This window comes from Lithobates pipiens, unplaced genomic scaffold (assembly GCF_037356315.1).
Source record: "Lithobates pipiens isolate NorthernLeopardFrog02 unplaced genomic scaffold, aLitPip1_a1.2 Scaffold_96, whole genome shotgun sequence".
Taxonomy (NCBI): Eukaryota; Metazoa; Chordata; class Amphibia; order Anura; family Ranidae; genus Lithobates; species Lithobates pipiens.
Genome location: NW_027507919.1, coordinates 677788 through 685715, shown reverse-complemented (window position 1 = coordinate 685715; position 7928 = coordinate 677788).

Below are 7928 nucleotides of genomic sequence, written 5' to 3'. Positions count from 1 at the left end.
CACTGATGTGTAGAAGTGATGAGCACTGATGTGTAGAAGTGATGGGCACTGATGTGTAGAAGTGATGAGCACTGATGTGTAGAAGTGATGAGCACTGATGTGTAGAAGTGATGGGCACTGATGTGTAGAAGTGATGGGCACTGATGTGTAGAAGTGATGGGCACTGATGTGTAGAAGTGATGGGCACTGATGTGTAGAAGTGATGAGCACTGATGTGTAGAAGTGATGGGCACTGATGTGTAGAAGTGATGAGCACTGATGTGTAGAAGTGATGGGCACTGATAGACGACACTGATTGGCACATAGGTGGTACTGATTGGCACTGACGTTGAGGTACTGATGGGTTTCACTGTTGGGCACAGTGAGCTGTGTTTTTATTGGGGCACCAGAGGGGTCACATGTGATGGGGGATGTTCTGATTATCAGCACAGACCCCCCTCTGACAGGAGAGTAGTGGATCGGCTCCCCCTGTCAGCGCCAACTGAGACATGCCGTTTACCGGCACTTCCTGGTTCACACGATGATCTGTGATTGGTCACAGCTGATCACATGGTAAGAAGTCTCTGACAAAGGCTTCTTATCAGGATGGGAGATGTGGGGTGTCAGAATGACACGCCGCACTCGGGATCACCGCGCTGTGCCCCCCCAAGGCATGTTATCCTGCTGGGCGTCATATGAGGTCCAGTCAGGATAACAGAACCACTTCCCAGACTTTATTGTGCATACGGCGGGCAGGAAGTGGTTAAACTTTTGTTTTTTCCATTTATTTTATTTATTTTTAAATTATTTTATTTGTATTTGTTTCATTTTATTTAAAATTCTTATTGTCTTCATTTTTTTTATTTTTTATTATGTATTTCTTTTTTTTTTTAGCTATTTTGAACTTTTAACAATATTAACCACTTGCTTACTGGGCACTTAAACCCCCCTCCTGCCCAGACCAATTTTCAGCTTTCAGCGCTGATGCACTTTGAATGACAATTACGCGGTCATACAACACTGTACACAAATGACATTTTTATCATTTTTTTCCCACAAATAGAGATTTCTTTTGGTGGTATTTAGTTACAGCTCGGAGTTTTATTTTTTGCTAAACAAACAAAAAAAGATGCAAAATAAAAAAATAAATAAAAATCATGTTTAATAGTTTGTTATAAAATTTTGCAAACAGATCATTTTTCTCCTTCATTGAAGTGCGCTGATTAGGCGGCACTGATAGGCACTGGTGGGCACTGATAGGTATAGTTAAGGTGGCACTAATAGGCACAGATAAGGCGGCACCGATGGGCACAGATAAGATGGCACGGATGGGTGGCACTAAGGGGCACTGATAGGTACCACTGATAGATGGGACTGATGGGCACTGGTAGGTGGGTCTGATAGGTGGCACTGCTAGGCACTGATGGGTGGCACTAGTGGGCACTGGTAGATGACACTGATGGGCACGGATATGTGGCACTGGGGTGCAGCATCTTTGTTGAGGCAGATTGTGGGCACTGCTAGGTGGCACTATGGGCACTGACGGGGGGCACTTATTTTTTTAACATCTTTATTGATGAGTGGGGCAGGTGGGCACTGGCAGGGGGCAGGTGGGCACGGGCAGGGCTGGCCGTGATCGGGACTGATGTCCCGATCACGGCCGCCGGTGATCGGCTTTTTTTTTTCAATAATAGCCGGTTACCGGCTCCGTTGTATCACATGATCAGCTGTCATTGGCTGACAGCTGATCACGTGGTAAGGGGTCGGGATGGAAACCCTTGCTCTGATCGGTGATCAGCCGAGTCTCATAGACTCGCCGATCACAGAGCGCGCCGCAGGCCGCTCGTGCACGGGACTACGTCAATAGACGTGGTCCCGGAAAACGAGATCTGCGCTGTAGCCGTCTTTCGGCTATAGCGCGGGTCCCAAGTGGTTAATTTATTTCTTTAATTTAAAAAAAAATAAATGTTTGCATTTGTTAATAAGAAGGTGGCAGCAGCCATATTGGTACACCCCACACTCGGCCACAACAAGCCTTCTGTCTGAAGGTGGCAGCAGCCATTTTGGTACACCGTGCACTCATCCACAGTAAGGATACAGTCTGAAGGTGGCAGCGGCCATCTTACTACACCCAGAACTGGTCCGCAGTAAACCTACAGTCTGAAGTCACCAAGCGGACATCTTTTTACACCCGGACAAGTCTTGCATTTCACACTTATTGTTACCAGTAAGCTGATCTTATATAATGACATACAAGATTTATAAATCTGTGACTCTATTTTGATGTTGAATTATCAAATCAGCGGACTTCTGTCAGATCAGCAAACCTGTGAGATCAGAAGACTCGTCGCTGCTTTTAACCACTTCCCGACCGACGCACACACATATACGTCGGCAGAATGGCAAGGACAGGCATAAGGGCGTACAGGTATTTAAATATGCCATAGGTTTACTGTGGACGAGTGCAGGGTGTAGCAAGGTGGCAGCGGCCATCTCGGTACACCCCACACTCGGCCTCTGTAAGCCTACAGTAAAAAGGCAGCATCGACCATATTGGCACACCCCACACTCGGCCACAGTAATTCTACAGTCAGAAGGTGGCATCAGGCATCTTATTATACCCACACTCTGCCGCAGTAATTCTAGTCAGAAGGTGGAAATGGCCATCTTGGTACACCCCTGCACTCGGCTGCTGTAATTCTACAGTCAGAAGGCAGTGGTGGCCATCTTGGTACACCCCACACTCATCCACAGTAAGCCTAGTGAAAAGGCGACAGTGGCCATGTTGGCACACCCCCACACTCAGCTGCAGTAAATCTACAGTCAGTAGGTGTAGTGTCACAGTTTGCTGCCTATCACAGGATGCTGCGGAAGTGACGTTGTTGCGTACTGCGCATGCGCCGTGCGTTCCAACATAGTTTCGGCAATACAGTTCAGCAAAACCATCACATAATGTTACGGAAGTGATGTTACACACAACACAAACACTGGGCCGTTCGTTACAACACTAATACTTCCCTTGTTACCTAGTAGGTTTTGCATTGCTGGGACTTGTAGTGCCTATCCTGAGCTACATGCTTCAATGTTCAGTGTCCTCATCCTTATCCCCATGCTTCAATGTTCAGTGTCCTCATCCTTATCCCCGTGCTTCAATGTTCAGTGTCCTCATCCTTATCCCCCAGCTTCAATGTTCAGTGTCCATCCTTATCCCTGTGCTTCAATGTTCAGTGTCCTCATCCCTATCCGCAAGCTTCAATGTTCAGTGTCCTCATCGAAGCTCGGGGATAAGGATGAGGACACTAAACATTGAAGCACAGGGATAAGGATGAGGACACTGAACATTGAAGCTTGCGGATAGGGATGAGGACACTGAACATTGAAGCTCGCGGATAGGGATGAGGACACTGAACATTGAAGCATGGGGATAGGGATGAGGACACTGAACATTGAAGCACAGGGATAAGGATGAGGACACTGAACATTGAAGCTTGCGGATAGGGATGAGGACACTGAACATTGAAGCTCGCGGATAGGGATGAGGACACTGAACATTGAAGCACGGGGATAGGGATGAGGACACTGAACATTGAAGCTCGCGGATAGGGATGAGGACACTGAACATTGAAGCACGGGGCTAAGGATGGACACTGAACATTGAAGCTCGGGGATAAGGATGAGGACACTGAACATTGAAGCACGGGGATAGGGATGAGGACACTGAACATTGAAGCAGGGGGATAGGGATGAGGACACTGAACATTGAAGCTCGGGGATAGGGATGAGGACACTGAACATTGAAGCTCGGGGATAGGGATGAGGACACTGAACATTGAATCATGGGGATAAGGATGAGGACACTGAACATTGAAGCATGGGGATAGGGATGAGGACACTGAACATTGAAGCTCGGGAATAAGGATGAGGACACTGAACATTGAAGCTCGGGGATAGGGATGAGGACACTGAACATTGAAGCTCGGGGATAAGGATGAGGACACTGAACATTGAAGCTCGGGGATAAGGATGAGGACACTGAACATTGAAGCTCGGGGATAGGGATGAGGACACTGAACATTGAAGCTCGGGGATAAGGATGAGGACACTGAACATTGAAGCTCGGGGATAGGGATGAGGACACTGAACATTGAAGCTCGGGGATAAGGATGAGGACACTGAACATTGAAGCTCGGGGATAGGGAAGAGGACACTGAACATTGAAGCTCGGGGATAAGGATGAGGACACTGAACATTGAAGCTCGGGGATAGGGATGAGGACACTGAACATTGAAGCTCAGGGATAAGGATGAGGACACTGAACATTGAAGCTCGGGGATAGCGATGATGACACTGAACATTGAAGCTCGGGGATAGGGATGAGGACACTGAACATTGAAGCACGGGGATAGGGATGAGGACACTGAACATTGAAGCAGGGGGATAGGGATGAGGACACTGAACATTGAAGCACGGGGATAAGGATGGACACTGAACATTGAAGCATGTAGCTCAGGATAGGCACTACAAGTCCCAGCAATGCAAAACCTACTACTAGGTAACAAGGGAAGTATTAGTGTTGTGACGCACGGCCCAGTGTTTGTGTTGTGTGTAACGTCACTTCCGTAACATTATGTGATGGTTTTGCTGAATTGTATTGCCGAAACTATGTTGGAACGCACGGTGCAAGTGTTTGGAACGCATCGCGCATGCGCAGTACGCAACAACGTCACTTCCGCAGCATCCTGTGATAGGCAGCAAACTGTGACACTACACTACACCTACAGTCAGGAGGCGGCAGCGTCCATCTTGGCACACCCTACACTCGGTTGCAGTAATTCTACAGTCAGAAGTCAGCAGTGGCCATCTTGGTACACCCCCACTGATCTGCAGTAAGCCTAGTCAAAAGGCATCAGTGGCCATCTTGGTACACCCCGCACTCAGCAGCAGGTGTAGTGTCACAGTTTGATGCCTATCACAGGATGGTGCGGAAGTGACGTTGTTGCGTACTGCGCATGTGCGATGCGTTCCAAACACTTGCGCCGTGCGTTCCAACATAGTTTCGGCAATACAGTTCAGCGAAACCATCACATAATGTTACGGAAGTGATGTTACACACAACACAAACACTGGGCCGTTCGTTACAACACTAATACTTCCCTTGTTACCTAGTAGGTTTTGCATTGCTGGGACTTGTAGTGCCTATCCTGAGCTACATGCTTCAATGTTCAGTGTCCTCATCCCTATCCCCGAGCTTCAATGTTCAGTGTCCTCATCCCTATCCCCGAGCTTCAATGTTCAGTGTCCATCCTTATCCCCGTGCTTCAATGTTCAGTGTCCTCATCCTTATCCCCGAGCTTCAATGTTCAGTGTCCATCCTTATCCCCGTGCTTCAATGTTCAGTGTCCTCATCCCTATCCGCGAGCTTCAATGTTCAGTGTCCTCATCCTTATCCCTGTGCTTCAATGTTCAGTGTCCTCATCCCTATCCCCATGCTTCAATGTTCAGTGTCCTCATCCCTATCCGCGAGCTTCAATGTTCAGTGTCCTCATCCTTATCCCTGTGCTTCAATGTTCAGTGTCCTCATCCCTATCCCCATGCTTCAATGTTCAGTGTCCTCATCCCTATCTGCGAGCTTCAATGTTCAGTTTCCTCATCCTTATCCCTGTGCTTCAATGTTCAGTGTCCTCATCCCTATCCCCATGCTTCAATGTTCAGTGTCCTCATCCCGATCCGCAAGCTTCAATGTTCAGTGTCCTCATCCTTATCCCTGTGCTTCAATGTTCAGTGTCCTCATCCCTATCCGCAAGCTTTAAATGTTCAGTGTCCTCATCCTTATCCCTGTGCTTCAATGTTCAGTGTCCTCATCCTTATCCCTGAGCTTCAATGTTCAGTGTCCTCATCCCTATCCGCGAGCTTCAATGTTCAGTGTCCTCATCCTTATCCCCCTGCTTCAATGTTCAGGGTCCTCATCCTTATCCCCGAGCTTCAATGTTCAGTGTCCTCATCCCTATCCCCCTGCTTCAATGTTCAGTGTCCTCATCCCTATCCGCGAGCTTCAATGTTCAGTGTCCTCATCCTTATCCCCCTGCTTCAATGTTCAGGGTCCTCATCCTTATCCCCGAGCTTCAATGTTCAGTGTCCTCATCCCTATCCCCCTGCTTCAATGTTCAGTGTCCTCATCCCTATCCGCGAGCTTCAATGTTCAGTGTCCTCATCCTTATCCCCGAGCTTCAATGTTCAGTGTCCTCATCCCTATCCCCCTGCTTCAATGTTCAGTGTCCTCATCCCTATCCGCGAGCTTCAATGTTCAGTGTCCTCATCCTTATCCCCCTGCTTCGATGAGGACACTGAACATCGAAGCATGGGGATAAGGATGGGACACTGAACATTGAAGCTTGCGGATAGGGATGAGGACACTGAACATTGAAGCACAGGGATAAGGATGGACACTGAACATTGAAGCTCGGGGATAGGGATGAGGACACTGAACATTGAAGCAGGGGGATAGGGATGAGGACACTGAACATTGAAGCTCGGGGATAAGGATGAGGACACTGAACATTGAAGCAGGGGGATAGGGATGAGGACACTGAACATTGAAGCTCGGGGATAAGGATGAGGACACTGAACATTGAAGCTCGGGGATAGGGATGAGGACACTGAACATTGAAGCTCGGGGATAGGGATGAGGACACTGAACATTGAAGCATGGGGATAGGGATGAGGACACTGAACATTGAAGCTCGGGGATAAGGATGAGGACACTGAACATTGAAGCAGGGGGATAGGGATGAGGACACTGAACATTGAAGCAGGGGGATAGGGATGAGGACACTGAACATTGAAGCTCGGGGATAAGGATGAGGACACTGAACATTGAAGCTCGCGGATAGGGATGAGGACACTGAACATTGAAGCAGGGGGATAGGGATGAGGACACTGAACATTGAAGCTCAGGGATAAGGATGAGGACACTGAACATTGAAGCTCGGGGATAGGGATGAGGACACTGAACATTGAAGCTCAGGGATAAGGATGAGGACACTGAACATTGAAGCACAGGGATAAGGATGAGGACACTGAACATTTAAAGCTTGCGGATAGGGATGAGGACACTGAACATTGAAGCACAGGGATAAGGATGAGGACACTGAACATTGAAGCTTGCGGATCAGGATGAGGACACTGAACATTGAAGCATGGGGATAGGGATGAGGACACTGAACATTGAAGCACAGGGATAAGGATGAGGACACTGAACATTGAAGCTCGCGGATAGGGATGAGGACACTGAACATTGAAGCATGGGGATAGGGATGAGGACACTGAACATTGAAGCACAGGGATAAGGATGAGGACACTGAACATTGAAGCTCGCGGATAGGGATGAGGACACTGAACATTGAAGCACGGGGATAGGGATGAGGACACTGAACATTGAAGCACGGGGATAAGGATGGACACTGAACATTGAAGCTCGGGGATAGGGATGAGGACACTGAACATTGAAGCACGGGGATAGGGATGAGGACACTGAACATTGAAGCACGGGGATAAGGATGGACACTGAACATTGAAGCACGGGGATCAGGATGGACACTGAACATTGAAGCATGGGGATATGGATGAGGACACTGAACATTGAAGCATGTAGCTCAGGATAGGCACTACAAGTCCCAGCAATGCAAAACCTACTAGGTAACAAGGGAAGTATTAGTGTTGTAACGAACGGCCCAGTGTTTGTGTTGTGTGTAACATCACTTCCGTAACATTATGTGATGGTTTCGCTGAACTGTATTGCCGAAACTATGTTGGAACGCACGGCGCGAGCGTTTGGAGCGCATCGCGCATGCGCAGTACGCAACAACGTCACTTCCGCACCATCCTGTGATAGGCATCAAACTGTGACACTACACAGGAATTCTACTGTCAGAAGGCGTCAGCGGCCATCT